Genomic DNA, 19645 nt, shown 5'->3' with positions numbered 1-19645 from the left:
TTTTTGAGACTATACCTCTTTATGGGAGTAGGAAGCCTCAACTTTATCCAACTGAGCAACTCGTGGTTTTGAACTGCTGACCTTGTGGTTAGCTAGCAGCCACCAGGGTACAAAGCATTGATTCAGCAAGGAACATCCACTGGGAAACGAGAGAGTAAAATGTCATAGAGTCATTTTTGCTACATATTCATTAACGATTGGCCTACAATCGCCATCACCAATAGAAATGCCAGACACACTCTTGTGAAGTAGGATTTAATGCCAGCAGGCCCAGAACAATCACTTTTTATTTTATAACAAATAACCTATTTTACTAGGCAATGCTTACTCCTTAGAGTGAGTGTAATAGTGATATTTTTAAGGGGGCACAAAGGAGATTGGCTTTCCCTGAGGTGACAGTAAAAATCTCAAAAGTTGAGCCATCATTGCCAATAGGCCCAACATCTAAAATATTAAAACTCCTTAGACTTTAGGCCAGCTGTTACTACTATCCAATTAATAAATGTGTCTAAGATCTCCCAAGCCTTCAACAATTTAAACAAAGAGCAAGAGGAATTATTGGCTGCTTACCCAAAATACATTTGCCCTTCTTGGTTGTTTGGAATGCTTCTCTCCATCATGTGACTCAGTGGAGAACACAGAATAGTTTAAACAGTCCCAGAAAACAAATTATGTCGCCAGTCATTTCGATGAGAGTATGCAACCAATTCTGGCCACGAGACCCAAGGCAATTGCCTGCAGGACCTCCAGGGGTTCTTGCTCGGGACTTTATGCTGTTAGAATGTGCCTCCTGGAAACACACAATCAGGTAGTGTCCGTGTGGGGACAAGCCTAAGGACAAGGCTGACAGTTTGGACATGATGGTAGGAAAAGATAGAAAGGACATCCTTTGGCTCTCCATCGGAAGCAACCCCAAACAGCACTCCTTGCTCATTTTATTTGTCTGAGATGAAACATATTCCTTATCTTCTTTGTTAGTGGAGTTAATTTTGGGGGGGGTGGGAGGAGGTGTTACAACATATTACACTTTATGTGGTTTATAGGGGTCCCAAAGGCTGGCCAATGAAAAAGGAAAATTGAGGCAAAGGAGGCACGCCATTGATGAAGGATAGAGAGTGTATCATGGACTGCCAGAAGAAGAAAAAAGAACCAACCTGTCTTGGAATACACTCAGGATGTTCCTTAGAAGGCTTACTTTGGGCGTGTTATCAGGAGGCCTAGTCCCATGTTTGGTCAAGTAGAGGGGCAGTGAGTAACAAGGAAGACTCTCAATAAGATGGACGGACGTCGTGGCTCCGGCACTAGGCTTCAGCATAGCAGTGATGGCGAGGATGGTGCAGGACCTTAATTTGTGTTGTCATGCACCAGACTGCTCTGAGTCAGGGCTGACTGAGTGGCGCTTCACAGCAAAGGCATGAGAGAAAAGACTGTGTTCATTGGCAGCTAATTACAATACGCTGTCATTGTCTGACTCATTCAGCCAAGGTGCTGTTAAGAGGGCCCTGTTATAATTGCTATAATCTATGTCCAATTATTGTTACACACTTACATTGCTGCTGATGGGTGCCAACATTCCTGATCACCAACATTTTCAAAAGTCCTTAATATCTTAATACAAGTTCTTTGGTATTGTGAAAGCTGGGTGGTAAAAGAGAATTGTGGCGCACATTACAAACTATTGAGGAGAAAGAATAACAAACAAACACAAAGCAATTGTTGGCAAGTCTGTTTCCGACTCACGGTGACTCTATAGCATAGAGCAGAATTGCCCCATTGGGTTTCCAGGGCTGTTAACTCTTTACTGAAGCAGACTGCCTCATCTCTCTTCCACAGAGCAGCTGGTGCGTTTGACCCACGGACCTTCCCCCTAGCAGCTGCGTGCTGAGCCTCTGTGCCACCAGGGCTCTACCGTCTGATGAAGGTACATGGGTATCTTCCCAGATGAGAACGATGAAAACATTTATTTCAAAACATGATCTTCAATGAGCTCTAGAAGTTCTCCAACTTGCTTCTAGTCAGTGTGTGTTGAAAACAAGGCTCCACATGGAATGTACTCACGACTCACCAATAACGCAAAACTTGCTCACTTACAAAAACCGCTAACAGCCGAACTCTCGAAAGCATCTTACTTAAAGCAAAATACTCTCTATATAATGATGTGGGTTCACCTGACATTTTTGCTTTGGTTTTTATTAATGCCCACCAGAGTGTCTAGTACAAGATCAAATCAACTGAGTGGAAGAGGTACATTCATATCCAGTAGCAAAATTAATATTCTTAAGAAAAAAAACAAAAGAGTCATTTGTCTGCAAACACTACTTGTCCTCTATGCACCACTTCCGTGGGAAACATTGAAAATGAATAAAATCAGGGGATGTTATCATAAGCCAATGGGTGTGTGGACATGTGTTTCCGCATACTGAGTTGTTTGCCACTCTAGACTCGAGTTCTCCAACATGAAGGATCAACTGCGCAAACGAATCAAGAGGGATTTGAAATAAAAGCAGCACATACATAATCCCCAGGGTACATTTTGTCCATTGAGGGGACACCGAAAGCATTGATACAAAAATCATAGAACCCTAATTAAACAAAAAGAGTAAATAGAACATGAAGCTCTATTCCTCCACAGATCCTCCCCCGGGGCCCATACACTTCCATCTCTCACCATTTCCTAAAGAATCCGGAGGTAATCAATGGACGCAATGTCGAAACAGCGTTGCCATCTTTTGGTGACTTTAATCGCCTTCCTGTTAAACGTTCTTTAAGTTTGAGGAACAAAAAGCAGGCTGAAGGGGAAACATAGGGTAAAGTTTCCCAACACATTTCTCCCAGGACAGCCCACTGACTCAAAGGCTATGCCGGTGCATAGCTGTGATGGGAAAACATTTTCCAGTGTAAATCGCTGGGCCTTTTCCTCATCAATGTCATTTTTCATTTTCTGAAAACTTTAGAATGAGCTCCAGGGATCAATCTATCAGGGTTCCTCTTGGGAACTCCCCCAAAATAGTTACAAATGCCTGAGCTGAACACCCTACTTTGAATATACTTGGCTTAGCAAAATCCCCTGAGAAACCACTGTGAGGGGGCTTTTTTTTTTAAGCAGATACCTTAAGGGGGCTAAGGCAAGGGTCCCATACCAAATCAAACTCACTGCCATTGAGTCAATTCTGACTCATAGCAACCCGTCCTAACATCATTTGTCTGCAGCCTTTCACTGACCGCAGAGACACGGTTCAGTAGATTTTCTTTGAAATAACACCACACATGTATGAACCCTAATAGCATTATTTATTGACTTACCCTTGTATGTAATTTTCTCATTAATTTTAAGGTATTCTAAATCGTTCATCTTTCCATTACATAGAGAAAACAAATTCTTCCAGTTCAAAGTGCCGTTTAAGTAAATTGGTTTTTGACTCAGCACGTATCCTTCAAAGACTTCTCCTATAGACATTCTCTGTAAGAAATCTTACTGCAGATGGAAGCCTAGATAATAGGAAAGAAACAGACAGCTGTGCAGACAAGAAGCACAAAAGAGAATCCGGATTAGTGGGCCAGAATTCCTGAAAACAGTGGGAAGATGCCATCAAGTGGCCAAGGAAAGAAGCTTTCTTCAAGTAGGGCACCATACATTGCCATCTGGTGGCCAATGCCGCTCATTATTTTAGACACAGAACATGTCAAAGTTAACATTGGCCTTTCATGGGATCTGTGACGCAGAGCTCCGTGGCTCTCACCTGCCCTCAGCAAACGAAATACATTCACAACCTTGCTTATGCCACTTGAGTTATTGACAGTGCCACAGGGATATCAATAATGGATTATCAGTCAGAATCCTACCATGGGCAAAGAATGTTTAAACATACTGCATCTAGATTACAAAATTCTATTTCAGGACTTTTCTCCAAAGTAAATTCAAATTGAATAGAGGTTTAAAACTGCATTTAACCATAGATAGATAGATAGATAGATAGATAGATAGATAGATAGATAGATAGATAGATATGGATATGTTATACATACATGTATATATACACATACACATATATGTATATTTTTCATTATAGCTCATTTAATGTTTACTTTTGCCTGCCATACCTAATATCAGGATCATAACCCACTGTACCAAGTCAATTTTAACTCATACTGACTCTGTAAAGTTTCCAAGACTAAATCTTTACAAGACCAGATAGCCTCTCTTCATCTTTCTCTCAGGGATCAGGAGGTGGGTTTTGAACCACTGATTTTATGGTTAGCTGCCCCATACATATTCCACGGGGCCAGTAGGTTTCCTAATATTAGGATCATCACTGACTCACTCACTGCCATTGAGTCAATTCTGACTTACGGCAACCCTACAGGACATTACAACCCCGGTGTGTTTCCAAGATTGTAATTCTTTATGGGAGTAGAAAGCTTCATCTTTCTCCCACAGAGCAACTGGTGGTTTTGAACTGTTAACCTCACAGGCCCATAGACTTTTATAATTGTCATTGCCTTGTTTTTGCCCTTTTTTTATTTACCCTGAAACAGACTTTATAAATTCCCCCCATGAAATAATGTATTTCTATCTTCCAGGAATATATCTGATCATACTCACTGAACAGACCACAGCTCCAGTCACACCTCTGCTTCCTGGGGCATTTTTAGACTGCTTGTCTACAGGGTGTGACAGAAGACACCATCCTTTGTTTCCTTTGGATGGGATCGATCTGCTGGTACCACTGTATGGTTTGTACCTGCCTGGAAAAGACAGACCCCAACTGCCTGGCTGAGCATTGGTCGAAGCAAGTAGACCTGATGCGACTTTGGGACATGTTTGGCTTCTGGCTCTGAAGCTTGCATTTGGTAGCCTCTGCCTGTGCTTCACCCTTGAGACTGAAGAACACCCGCCAAAGGGTGATACAAGTCCTCAAAGATTCCTCAGTTTCTGTGGGACATTGTGGCACATCGAGGAACCCAGGGACCTGAGGCAATGTTCTCAAGGGAGGAGTTGGGGGTGGGTGGGAGTGGAGCGGAATAGCATCTTTGAGGAGCTGGATATTTGGGCTGGCTTTACACCAGCATGGTATTAATTCCGCTAAGAGAAATTACTACTGCCACTGTGATGGGAAACTTGAGAAGCATGTAGCAGAGGGCTGAGCAAAAGCAAAAGGTGCCTCTGCAAAGGTGTGGAGATGGGGTTTGGGAAGGGGGCGGAGCCAGTCTGCCTGGATGGGGCTGAGCAGGCAAGAATGCCCCTGAGGTCAGAGAGCAAGCAGGGGGCAGAACTTGTCAGCATTTCATAGGCCATTAGAAGGAGCATGGCTTTTAGTAGCCACTGATGGGGTTTCTTCACAGGCTGACATGTTTTATGTTCTCAAATAGATCAGTATAACTGCTGTGTGGAGAATGGATGATGGATGGATGAATTGGAGGACAAGCAAGGGCGAACTCACTTTTAGAGAAAAATCTCATTTCTTTAGTTTTGTACAAGAATGCGTTTGATAAATTACTGGAAAGATACTCTTGACTTCCTCACGATGGGGCATGGCATTTTTGACCTGTGACCAGTTCTGAATTATGTTCTTGTTCTTAGGAAACCAGGAAGAGAAGGAAATGATGTTCACAGTACCTCACTCACCAGGCCTAATCCATCACTTCTCCCTCGAAGTCAACTTCTGATAAATTAGCCTGTTTCTGTTTGTGCTTATCTTCCCTACATCCCTGTAAATATTTGGAAGCAAAAACGTGTCTTCCGTGTGTGTGTGTGTGTGTGTGTGTGTGTGTGTGTGTGTGTGTGTGTGTGTTGGCAAGCCTACAGCATTACTAACTTCATCATAAATATTTATCTAATTACCCAGAAAACTGGAATAGAGTATTAATTCATTGAACCAACAAACATTGATTTTCAAAATTAGAATCCTGGCCTCCCTAGCAACAACAAAAAAATAGCTCATTTATTTAATTGCATTATTTGAGCTTTATTAATGAAGGCCAACTGGAGAGGCCTGGAGACCCCATGGTGTGAGCTTCAGACTGATGATCCATAGATGGCTGGTCCAAACTCATCAGCTGCTCCCTTGAAGATGTACAAAGCTTGGGAAACCCTAGATTGGGTTGTCATATATTCGCATTAACTTGATAGTAGTGGGTTTGCTCTTTTCTTTAAGATGAAATACATGCTTTCTCATAAATCGCTTCTCAGCTTTTCAGACAAGGAGGGAAACATAACATATTAGGGTGGGTGAAAAGTTTGTTCTGGGACTTTATGTAATATTATGGTTCCTGTCTGTTTCCCTTGGGACATGGATTCTGTTTATCTGACATTGACTTTTCTTCGCATCTCTGAAAAATGATGAGAATGTGTGCTATCAACCACCTCTCTGACTAGGGGTCCCATCAACACCGAAGAGTCCTGTGAGACCCACTTGCCAAACCTAACTTCGTTCATCAAGGAAGTGTGGAATCTTGGGTGGGAGAAGCTTTTATCAAGGGAGCAGAATAAAATGAATGGCCGCCCAGCACCCATAAAGCAAAGGGGGGATCATATCTCCTGGGAAGCTGAGCTAACACAGCAAACCCTTCTGACAACAATGGTGAGGCCCCCTCCATTGCGCACTGCACATTTGACTCTGTGTCCTTTGGCACTTCTGCTGTTCTGCATAATTCAACTTTGTCAAGATTTATTTCATTCAGTCAGCCTTCCTTACTAACATGTTCTTTTATTTGTTCCCCTAAATTGCCATGGTCAATGTGATCCCGTGTAGATGGAATCTAAGAGTTCAGCTTAATCATCGGTTGACTTTATGAAGATTTCAGGGGATATTTTTTTTATTTAAGGTTTCAGGATTACCTCAGGGAAATAGTTTCAGGGCTTCATCCAGACTCCGTGATCTCAGAAAATCTGGATTCTATGAGAATTTGAGACTCCATTCAGCATCTCCCCACTTTTGAAGAGGATTCATTTATAGACTCTTTGATCCAAAAGTTCAGTATTAGTAACAGGCAACCATTCATTTCTGGACCCAGGGCAAAGGAGGCAGTTGTTCTTGGAAGCATTAGCCCTGCATTCCATTTCCTCATCCTGAACCTGATTGTTCCTCTTCCTCTCTTGCCCCAGGCAATACAGACCAATTACTGTACCATGAATGCTCCTGCCAACTTTTGTGACCTCAGGCACTAGCTTCCCAATGAACAAAACCCCCGAAGGTGCCAATTATCTAGGAAGTCCCATGAAAACAGGATCCTCAACCTCCAAATGAGGGGACACAATCTCATCTGGTGTTTGGTAGTACATAAGCTCAGACACTTGTCTGTCTATTGTGGTTGCTATTGTTGTTGCTTTGGGTGTGGTTATCATTGTCCATATATTTGGCACAACTTTTGCAAATTCAGCTTTGTATTGACAAGATTACATTTGAAATGTAAGGGGCAGTGAGTTTATACTGATAGAAACAGCAACTTGGGAAAGAAAGATGGGAATGACTGTGCTACTGAAGCATGTCATAATATCAGTGTCCATGTAGAAATTGTTGAATCGGTGTATGTGCTGTTGTGTGCATTCTCAACAACAATGACAACATTAAAATTAAATGCTAATTTTAGATGTCATTTTAGTGCCTTTTTTATTCCTCTTTTTTTTTAAAATCACAGCATCTCACTCATTTTAAGATGGTCAACAGATATTTCATGGAAAAAGAATAAGAGATTTAGGGATAGTTGAAAAGTTTGTGGAGACTTCCTGGTAAATCAGAAACAATACATTATGTTGTAGGTCAGTATTGTCTCAACCAGCGACAATTTCTCAGCAGGGGACATTTGGTAATACCTGGTGTGGTAGTTACATAATCTGTTGTCAATTTGAGACTTAAGTGAAGGGGTGTTTAGTCTGTCGATCAGGTCACAGCTTGATGACCTCATTTGGAAGCTTTAAGGAAATAAATAGCTAATTGGAGGCAGACATGCTCACTCCTTGTGAGACATTACTGATGATGAGCCTGATGGAGATATGCTGATGCTGTCAGAGTCATGGAAGCTGGAAGAGCCATGTGGAAACGCCTGCCAGCACTGAGATGCTCTACCACCACTGGATCCACAAGACTTTTTACCCACTGACCTGTGATCTTCCTGCATTCGGCAGTATTGCATGGCTCCATGAGTCTAAAGAGGAATTTATGGACCAGTATTGGACATATGGGCTAATGTTGGACTTAAGGACTTGATCTGGATTGGGTTGGGATGTTTTCAAAATGTACAATTACTCTTTATATACAGCTCTTTCTTACACACATATATTTATGAATTTGTTTCTCTAGTCTGCCCGGACTAACAGACCTGGAAACTTCTTTGGTTGCACTGTGGGTGGAGACCCCTTTGGTGGTCGAAAGACCCTTTCATAGGGGTCCTCTGATTCATAACAGTAGCAAAATGACAATTATGAAGTAGCATTCGAATTAATTTTATGGTTGGGGAGGTCACCACAACATAAGGAACTTCATTAAAGGGTTGCGGCATTAGGGAAGTTGAGAACCACTAATTTAGAGTAAGTAAGTAACGAGAATATTACTAAATATACAACCCACAAGGCAACCCAACACAACAGAGAAATAGATGGTCCAGAATGTAGGGAGCACTGAAGATGAGACACTGCTTTGTCACTGAGGTTCTAATTACTCATCAGGCACACTAAAAGACAACAAACAACAGAAACTGGAGTCCACAAATGTATCCTATTAGAAACTGCTTTGGTTTTAGCCAAAGTCTTAGGATCTATTGAAATAATATATTTTAAAGAAATTGGATGTTAAAACACTTACCAGTCAGCTACTTGTTTGTATCTTGTGACTTTATGTAGTATTGAAAGCATAATGTGTAAGATCCATTCTCTATCAACTGTGAAGACCCAGAGGAACCAAGGGCAAGAAAAGAAAACACTGGCTGGTGGGCAAATAATAACTGGGGTGTTAGGGGGCTTTCTGCCTTTCCCTACTTCTCATCTGGGTACATTTGGCTGAAGCTCCAAAATATCAAAGAGGAAATCAATTTTACAAGATAGTGCTTTCCAATAGCTCCCATTGTCTGTGCACCTATGTAAACAACGGTCATCTCTTCCTAAATCAGTCCTTGATAATCTCCATGCCACTCTGCTTAGACAGTTAATACAGGTGCAACATTTTTTAGTGTAAAAATAAATTACAAGCCACGTGGCAATATTCAAATTAAATGGGAGTTAAAGAAACAAAATCTATTTTAATTTCTTGTAACTGCACTTTCAAAATCGAGTAGCTTATAAAATGTAAAATGCTGGTTCTTGTGGCCTTGATTTATATTGATCCAAATCTAATATCTGTTATTTTACTTAGAAGATGAGGGATTCTATCGCTCCTCTGAACTCAAAAACCTCCAAGATGATTATTCTGAGCAAATTCCTTCTCTGTGTCTCCTTTCTCCTGGATGCAGCCAAATTTCCTGTTTGCTTCTCACAATTATCTTGCTTCTAAATGAATGATCTACAGCCAACCAAGAGTGATTGGCTAAATCTAAGGAAAAGCTAAAAATTATTTACTGATACTCCTTTGATCTCATTTTGCTATCTGAGAGGTGGCATACTCAGTAATAGATCCAGCCCCACTGAAGGTCCTTCCGTCCCTTTTCCCATTTGCTTTGATGTTTGGAGATTATCAAAGTAGAATAGAGAGAAAATGCTCAGCTACCTTCTACTTTTACAAAAGCTTGACACTCCATTGGAGAATGCTGTTTTAGTAGGCGGTGTAGTGGGTATTCGATGCTGTTACTGCTAATAAGGTTTTCCTGTCTGGCACCACCTTATATCACCTAATTAGTAACGCAGCCTCGACTCAATGATTTCATTAGAGTCCCGGCTTTCTCGCATGGCAGCTCCTCACCAACAGCAGTATGCCAGCCCCCCTCCTATACTATCCCATACTACTCCTATAGGAGTACCCTATACCTATAGGAGTAGTATGGGATAGTATAGATATATAGGAGGAAGAGGTGGAGAGGAGCACCGGTCCTTTTCTTCTCATGATGATGTACCAGGTACCAAGGTCACTGGAAGAATATTGGTCCTCAAGGAACTATAATCAAATAGTCTTTAATAAGATTTAATGAGAACTATAAGCAGTAAATCATTGTCTTTCTTTGGGATACAACCATTAACTTTTGTTTGGCTGTCAAAACGCCGCTGAGTATAGAGTAGAACTCCTCCCTATGGTTCCCGAGGCTGTTGATCTTCATAGGAGTAGAAAGCCTCATCTTTCTTCTGTGGAGCAGCCAACGGGTTCAAACTGCTGATTTTGTGGTTAGCGGCCTAATGTGTAACCCACTGTGCCAATGGGACTCCCTTTGTTTGGCGGTAGACCATTGATTTGAGAAAACAAGATGATGTTGGCAATGGCTGTCTATAAGATTCAAACATCGGTGGACACAGAGAAGACAGTGACATCCTGCAGGAAAAGTGTGACAGGAGATGTACCATTGGTACTCAATCTTGAAGGATGGGGATAGGTTTAGGGTGGTAGTTACATAATCTATTGTTATTTTGAGACTTAAGAGTGAAGGGGTGGGGTTTAGCCTGTCAGTCAGGTTGCAGCTTGATGACCTCATTTGGAGGGACTAAGGTGATAAATAGCTCACTGGAAGTGGGACACACGCTCACTCCCTGTGAGACATTCCTGTTGAGAAGACACATGGAGACAGGCTGATGGTAGTCAGAGCCTCAGAACTGGAGGAGCCATATGGAGACCTCTGTCGCCACTGGATCCACGAGACTTTCCACACACTGGCTTGTGGTCTTCCTGCATTCAACATCGTTGCCTGTGTTTCATGAATCTGAAGAGGAATTTATAGATTGATATTGGACATGTGGGCTAATATCAGGCTTATGGACTTGATCTGGACTGGGCCTGGATGTTCTCGCAATATTCAGTTGTTCTTGTACATAAAGCTCTTTCTTATTCACATATGAGTCTCCCTGGATTTGTTTCTCTAGTCGACCCAGACGGACACAGTTTTGTGTGCAGTGTGTTTTAGAGTGAGTCAGCACTGGCTCAGTGGCAGTGAGGGATTTGCTTTGTTGTATCACTTACTGCCACTGAGTCAATGCTGACTCACACTGACCCTTAATAACCCTAGAACAGGGTAGAATTACTCCTGTGGGCTTCCAAGGCTGTAACTCTTCATGGGAGTAGAAATCTTCATTTTTCTCCCGAGTAAAAGCTAGTGGTTCCAAACTATTAATCTTGTGGTTATCAGCCTAACGAGTAACCACTGCACCAGCATGGTTCCACCTTGTGTATAAGGTCATGGGAATTGTGAAGGATTAGAGAGGTTCATAAGACAGTGTTTCCCTAAGAATCTTCCCAGAAAACCAGTCCTCTCTATCCTCTTTAAAGTAAAATAAGTAAATACAGTTACTGCAAAGAATGAGGTGAAGTAAAATGTATATGACTCAATGAATGTAATACTGATGATCGGATCTGTAAACCTTTACCTAAATTTATAATAATTTTTATTTAAAAAGGGTTTTGATGAGTGAATCTTTAGAAAGGCTGTGCATTGTTATATAGCCTGGAACTTGGTATAAAACCTAAATGCTCTGAGAAACTGTATCGGGAAATCGTCACCCTAACATGCCATAAGCAGTATTCCCGACATGCAACAACTCTAACACCCTGTGAAGTGAGTGTCTGCACAGCAGCGTGGGAAACTTCCAGCAAGGCAATTGGATTTGGATAATAGAAAAGTTGTTCTATGATTATGTCATATATATAGACATATATATGTATATATACATATGTATATATAGCAGATGCATTAAAGAAGAAACAGGAAAGTGGTGTAACAGTATGGATGAGAGTGACAAGTTCTTACATCAATATGAGAAACAGAAAGCAGGCCTTTAGATAAAATACATTCAGGAGAGAATTTTGAGGTAGATGTGAAATGGTACCCTACAAAGATGAGGAGAGGCTACAGTGACCCCTGGCTGCCAAGCTGAGTAACTCAGTGGGGAGTGAGGACATGTGTCAGGGGAAAGAAACAGGATGGAGGAGCACTTTGAGAGGGAAAAATCATGATTTTTAGTGCTGTTGTCATGAAAACCTCAGCACCGCAGGATCAACGACTAGCCAAATAAAAAAAGAAAAAAGCACACGACTGATCATGACAACATAGCCAATACAGACTATATGATGGCAGTGATTAAATGTGATACGTCTTTCTCTATGAAAGCAAAGATATCTTTCTGTTTGCATGCTGTAAGATAGTTCATATATAAGATATAGAGCTAGAGCTATAAATCAAAAGTTGAATTGGTTTCCAGTAAGAAAAATTATGATTTAGAGCAAATTGAGGATAATATTCTCAATAAACCAACAATCACAAATGAAGATGGCTTTGTACTAAATCTGTGCTTTAATATATAATGATTTTCAAGCTGAGCCAAAGAGAGAATTAGTGGCCTTTAGATAATGTCTTCTGCTATTAAACCTGACATCCTTCTAACTGACGGAACCGCTTTAATTTTCATCCAGAGGTCTGACTACATTACACTCTAAGAACAAAGTGGTGTTTCTTTATAAAATATATGCAATTAAGACAAGGCAGTGTGGTTCTTGCGTTAAATTGCTACAGGAAATTATTTGCTTATCCTCATCCAGGAGATGTTTTTTCACCTCAAAAACACACATTACAAGATTCTCAAGACGGACATTTCCCAGGATTGGCGCGTTATTAAAACCATAACTGATATTACTCATCAAATCAGAAACAGAGGTGGGTTTTGAATATTCTAAGTATATGGAAATGAAAATAGGCTAAGGCATCAAACTTGATAGGTGAATATTCCAGGTAAGTCTCATGGCTCTTATGAATGTGCCAGCGTGTGACACCATGAAGTCATTTAATCTTTGCCACACTAGGAAGTTGGCGCTGTTATTAGTCCCACTTCAGAGATGGGGAAAGTGAGGTTAAGCTGCGGGCACAAGATCGCACAGATTTTGCCAAAGCTGGACCCTGACCACAGGCAACTTTGCTGCAGAGGCTCAGCTCTACAATTATGGGCCCTCTTTGTGATATCTGTTAAGTAACAACTTTTAAGCTAGCTTGCCAGACATCCCCCATTAATTGTATTTATTATAAGAAGGGTTACCTATGCAGCATATAGATTTTGTATATTATGAGGAATAGAATTTTCTCTTATCTCTTATTACTTTCCTAGTAAAAATGAGTAATTTATATAATCATGATAAAGCAGTACTTACCTTGGGGGACATTCCAAAATCCCTTTGAAATTTTCAAACTCTGATGTCAGGTTCTTATTTTAATTAGTATGGCAGCACAATAAAATTGTGTTGCATTAAATTAATAACTTCCTGTGTGATTGTTGATTTTCAGAAAATGTCATAATTGATTTACATCATTTACATAATTTATGTAAAATTTGCATTTTATGTAATTTACATTCACAAGGATATTTAATCCTCTTGCAGCATCCCTAGGATACTTTATATAGGAGGAATCTGAGACTCAAGGGGGTAAGGAAATTTTCCCTAATCTCAGCATCCTGAAAATTGTCTTCTCAAAAATAAGCTATTAGAGGGAATCATGTTGTGTTTTTGAACTTAATTTCTTAGTGATAATTCTTGTAGTACAATGCTGGCCTCGTCAAGTTTGTTTTAAAATTATACATGTAGTTACTGTGATGGCTTTAGAGCAAATTGGAAAAACTAAAAATGACCCTTAATCCCACATGGACGCTCATAATTTCAGCCTTCATTTCCTCTGACTAAAACTGTTATAACCTGGTGTTCACTTTTTAGTTCATGTTGTTTTCATAATGTCTTCCAAAGGCACCTTTTATCCATTTAGTTGACACTATGACTTTGAATTATAGTTTAGCTTTAAAACATTAAAAATCATTATGATGAAACTTGTACACACTGGATTTTCCTTTCTTTGGGGTTCAAATCCTGAGATTAAGTTCTAAAATCTCTCAGGTGACAGTGTAGGTTAAAATCTGCTTTTTTCAAAAATTGACTTCCTAGATCATAAGAAAGAAAAGTCTCACATGATAAATTTCGTGAAAACTTTTGTGTCTACAGCAATGTCTGAGGCTATAAATCTTTCCAAGAGCAAGTAGCCTCATTTTACCCCCAAAGGAGCACATAGTGGATTTGAACCACTGATGGGCATTAGCAGCTCAATGCCTCACCCACTACACCACCAGGGCTGCTGAAGTGTCACAGGTTCACACAAAAAGAAGGAAGCATCCACCTCAGATCTTCAAATACACAAACTCTCTCCCCCGTCCTAATTCCGACTAGTCCTACTCCTTGTTCCCGTCCTCAACCATCGATGCTGCTGCCTTTGGCTTGATTGTGAACATTCTGAAGCACGTAAAGAAGAGAAAGCAAATAAAAGGTTCGCAATAAAAGAGGAAAGAGTCGAGGAAGAAACCCTCATTGGAAAAGAGGATGGACCCCTTCAGGAGGTGGAGGGCAAACTTCACATGAATGAAAGAGGTTGGCCTCTACTGCCTGTCAATGGTGACAAAAGAGAAGGATGCTTCATTCTCACTGAGTGACCCAAAGGTTACCCTTCAGGTCAACGTAGAAATGGTCTCCACATGAAAAGAAGTTATAGATGGGCCTCTGTGATCTTGATATAGTTTCACTTATTTGGCACACGCACGCACACGCATGCACACGCACGCGTTTAAGGAGGGAACTACCATCACACATTTTACAGGTGAGAAAACCAAGTCTAGGAAAGTTTAGAGAAATTGCTCAAAGTTAACCTTGAACAGAGTGTAGGCAAAATTCCAGGCAGGCAGGCGTCAGAGCTGTACTCGTGTGAGTCACATCATGCTGACCGTTCCCATGTCCCAGAATGCTCTTTCCATTTTAACTTATTTCCCTCTAACATCGTAAAAGTTTCTTATCTTCCAACCTTTATATCCCCAAGCAGACTATTTGTATCATAAGATATATTTTGAAACCTACTTAATGTTAATTTTTTTAAGTCTTAGAAGCATGTGGTTTGTGAGGGGTGTAGCACTTCTCCATACTAGGGAGACCATGTTTAAATCTTATTGCAAGATGTTTTAACAATATATATTTCTTAATATATTTATATGTATATTATCTACTTAACTCTATATATGAACATTTCATTTGAATGAGAGCAAAGAGAGATTTTTTTTTATAGCAGTGGTTCTTACGTTTATGCAACAAAATCTTATTCAGATTCTACGGAGCCAAGGCACACAAAGAACGTGAAGTAGCTGCTGTCCCCAAGGAGAGGAAATGAACTTGCCAGATCTTCACTGTCTGTTAAGCGCAAGGACAGGGGCACACACACAGCCCGAGGAGCACGAGGAGCGACTCTTGGAGAGCCAGCTGAGGGAATGGGGGTAGGATCTGGGGCTGCTGTGAAGCCTAAATCAAGTCCAAAAGGGAGAGGGTAAAGGCATGTCAACCCCCAAAATAGCCTGGACAAAGGTGGGGAAGTGAGAGGTTTGGATGTGCCCAGGGGGTTAGACTAAGACAAGGGTGCTGAGTTGGATCTAGCCAGGGTTGGTGTACCTTGTGTGCTCATACCGAGTTTGGCCTTTATCATGTAGATAAGAGGGAGCCAGCAAGGAGTTTAAGTAGAAAAGCTATCGTGTAAGATTTGAGTTTGAGAAAGGTCAGTTTGGTGGAAATAGAATTGAGTGGGAGGAGATGGGAGAAAGGGGCTAGTTGGGAAGTGGCTGCTCCAGCTGAGTTGAGGGATGGGAAATAAGGACTTCAATGAAGGCAGAGGAGGTTAGGAGGCTAGAAGGTAAGGCCTGGAGAAATATCGAGGAGGTAAACTTTCCAGGGTTCGGGAATTCATTGGATGTGTGGAGGACAACTTTTGGAGAATCAAAAGAAAGACCTGCATTTCAGGCAACCAGCGCTGTGTGTAAATCACATGTTCCTTTGGGTTTCATGTTATTGTGTTCAATTCACGAGGGTCAGAAAGTTTGGCTCAGCACGAGGACAGGTAGGTTAAGGCTTTTTCTTCCTAAAATGAAATCATGCAAACATCGCACCTGATTCCTTTCTTCCTTCCTCCCTTCTTTTCATTTCTAAATTAAATATTTGTATGGGGGCTCGTACATCTCTTATCACCATCCATACAGTCGTCCAGTGTGTCAAGCACATTTGCACATATGCTGCCATCATCATTTTCAAAGCATTTTAATTTCTACTTGAGCCCTTGATTATCAGCTCATTTTTTCTCCCTCCCTGCCCGCCACTCTCGCTCATGAACCTTTGATAAGTTATAGATTAATTTTTCATATCTTACAACATCCTCTGTCACCCTTCACCCACTTTTCCACTGTTCATCCCTCTGGGAGGGAGTTATATGTTGATCCTTGTGATCTATTCTCCATTTCTCCCCCACCTTCCCCTAATCCTGTTATCTCTATTCTCATTATTGGTCCTGAGGGGCTTATCTATCCTGGATTCCTTGTGTTTCCGGCTCTTATCTGTAGCAGTGTGCATGTTCTGGTCTAATCCAATTTGCAAGGTAGAGTGGAGTCATCATACTGGGGGTGGGTTGTGTGAGGTGTGAGGAAGCATTAAAGAAATACAGGCAAGTAGTTTTTCATTGGTGTTATGCTGCTCCCTGACTGGCTCATCTCTTCCTTGTGACCCTTCTGTGAGGGGATGCCCAATTTTCTACAGATAGCCTTTGTGTCTCCATTCCATGCACCCTCCTCACCACCCCCCTGCCCCCATTCACATTGTGTATGATTTGCTTCTGGTTCTTAGATGCCTGATACCCGATCCGATTGACACATCGTGATCACATAGGCTGGTGTGTTTTATCCATGTGGGTTTTGTTACTTCTCAGTTACATGGCCACTTGTTTTTTTCAAGCCTTTAAGACCCCGGACTCTATAGCTTTTGATAGCCAGGCACCATCAGTTTTCTTCACCACATTTGCTGTGCACCCATTTTGTCTCCAGCAATCATGTTAGGAAGGTGAGCAACACAGACTGCTGGATTATTAGAATAAAGTGTTCTTGTGTTGAGAGAGTTTTTGAGTTGAGGCCCAATGTTCATCTGCAACCTTAATTCTTAACAACATATAGATTTAAGTGCATAGATTTATTCCCCCTTGTTACATAAAAATATATTCACATATGTACACGACTGTATTTAGGCAAAGTGTCCTTTGCCTCCTGGTTCTTTCCTCTATTTCCTTTTACTTTTCTCTTGTTGCACCATCATGTTCGGCCTTCATTTGGGTAAGTAATTCCTCCCTGTTATATTGCCTTTGATTAAGCCCACTAGGCATCCTACATCCCTCCTCTCCATTGATTTTAGTTCACTGTTGTTTCCTTGTCCCTGGATTGGTTACACTCTCCTTTCTCCCACCTTCCCTCCTCCTGTGCCCCCAAAACCACTGGTCCTGTTATTTTCATTCCCAAATTGCTTATCCCACCCATCTTATCTAGATAGACATGCAGAGACATTGATAAGCTCAAAAACCAGGCAAAGCCAAACAAAACAACAAAGGAAGTCAAAACAAGAGCAACATCAACAACAACAGTACAAACAAAATAATAACAACAAAAAGAAAGCCACTGACAAAAGTGGAAAAGCCTATAAATAGTTCAAGGTCAGTTTGTTGGACTCTAGGAGTGTTTTCCAGTCCAGTCTGATGGGGTGCCACATTCTGGCTCCAAAGACGTTTTGGTATTCCCTGGGGATTGCATCACTTTGCTCCCCTTGCTGCTCTGTTGCATGCCCTTAGTGTTTCACCCCAGTGTGATGGGGTCAGATTTGGCACAATTCCCACACTGTGTCTCCAGTGTTGTCCCCCATAGCTCTATGGTTCAGTGAGGGATGACGTGTCTCGTGGTGGGGCTGGACCTACAGTCTTCTCTGTGCATTGTCTGCTCTGAGCCAGAATATCAGCCTCCAAGCTTGGTGGGCCAGGATGTGTTCCCCTCCCTCTCCATCTCTCTGTTTCTCCTGTGTGCTCTAATCAGACATGCCCCTCTCCTCAAGCTGTAGCTTCGGCTGTCCTCTGAAGTGCATTTTTCGGGGGGGAGGGGGGGAGGGAGGGGTCCACATAGTTGGGATTGAGCCCAGCTCTGCAGACTGAGAGATGTTTGTTATAAGAATAAAATACTCACTTCTCTTAACTCCAGTGTTAGTTCTTTAATAGTTTAATATGAATTAAGAGAAAAGATAAATTAGAACTTTTACAAGGCAAAGAAAAAGGTAAATATTAACAAACCTACTCATATATTACTTATAAAATATTATATATCCTTTAAATATCAAAATTATTATTTTGATACTCTAAATTTATGAATCAGAATGGCTAGATGGCCTATCATAACCCTATTCCAAACCCAACCCACTTCTGTTGAGTGCATTCTAACTCATAGCAACCCTACAAAGGATTCTCAGACTATAAATCTATGGATGAGCAGATAATCTCATTTTTTTCTCATAGAGAAGTTGGTAGGTTTGAACTGCCAACCTAGCATTTAGCATCCTAACACTTAGCCTTCAACACCACTAGATCTCTTTGTCATATATGAATTATCTTTCTGACATTAATTTAACTTGCTGATGCAGTTTATTAAGCTCTTTTCTCCCACATTCTGTACAACAGAAGGGAAAGACATTTAGGTAAGAGGTGAGACTATAAATTAGTAAGCCTGTCTTGTAAAAAGTTCTTCAAAGATGTTAGCATTTTGGGATGTGTAGAAGGGTGTGTGTATGTGTGATGTCCTTGTGCATATATGAGGGTGTACCCCACAAAAAACAAAATTGTACTGGGCAGAGTGGAGCTTTCATAGTATGCAATTTTTGCTCCTAGGCAAGCAGCAAGCAACTCACTCTGAGCTAGTGCTCCCAGTGGCATCACCTGGGAAGGTTCTCTTAGATCATACTGAATGTTTTGTAAAAGCAGTTTTGCTCGAACCTCATTTTTTTTTATGGCCAATTTAATGTCACACAGCCTAGGGCTGTTTGTAAGTCTGTTAGAATGTTTGCACATCATAGAAAAACCCTTTTACACTATTTGTAACTCTCTCTTTAAGTGGTAAGTGACCAAGGAAACAATCATTCCAGTTTAAAAATGAGTTTTAAAATAGTTTAGAAAATCACTTTAATGAATAATTTTAGTATTTTTAATATCAACTCCATCCTACCTTGCAAAAAATGTTAGCCCATATGCAAAAGGTTTATTTCAATCATATAGAACTCAAACTTTCAACCTGGAAGGCTAACCCTGTTAATCACCTCGGCCAAATTCATAGTGAGAGGTAAAATATTTATTCCATCTGCCATCACCTTTCCCATCTCCTCCCCCTCCTCTGCATTCCTTCAGTTCTTGACCCGGCTTCCATCTAAATACATGCTCCTTTCTTAGAAATGCTCCCTAAGTGCCCCAACTAAGCTCATATACCCCACTCCTCCACTATGTGGCCCTCGATCACCCCAGACCCTGACTTCATGGTATTTATCAAAAGTGCTAGTAAATAAAGGATGGAATTATCTTCATCTTCCCTTCTAGACTGGAAGCACAATGAGGGCAGGACCTTCTTCTATTCACTCAGCACTGTGCGTCTGACTCAGCACAGTGC

General features: G+C 41.1%; 1 protein-coding gene across 4 annotated transcripts in view; it reads right to left on the bottom strand.

Moving 5' to 3' along the window:
• TRPM3 (transient receptor potential cation channel subfamily M member 3) overlaps positions 1-19645 on the bottom strand; it is a 1016950-nt gene that overhangs the window by 755376 nt on the left and 241929 nt on the right. The window lies entirely within an intron of this gene.

This window comes from Tenrec ecaudatus, chromosome 10 (assembly GCF_050624435.1).
Source record: "Tenrec ecaudatus isolate mTenEca1 chromosome 10, mTenEca1.hap1, whole genome shotgun sequence".
Taxonomy (NCBI): Eukaryota; Metazoa; Chordata; class Mammalia; order Afrosoricida; family Tenrecidae; genus Tenrec; species Tenrec ecaudatus.
Note: the sequence above shows the minus strand (reverse complement) of the source record. Positions and strands in the feature narration are given on the sequence as shown.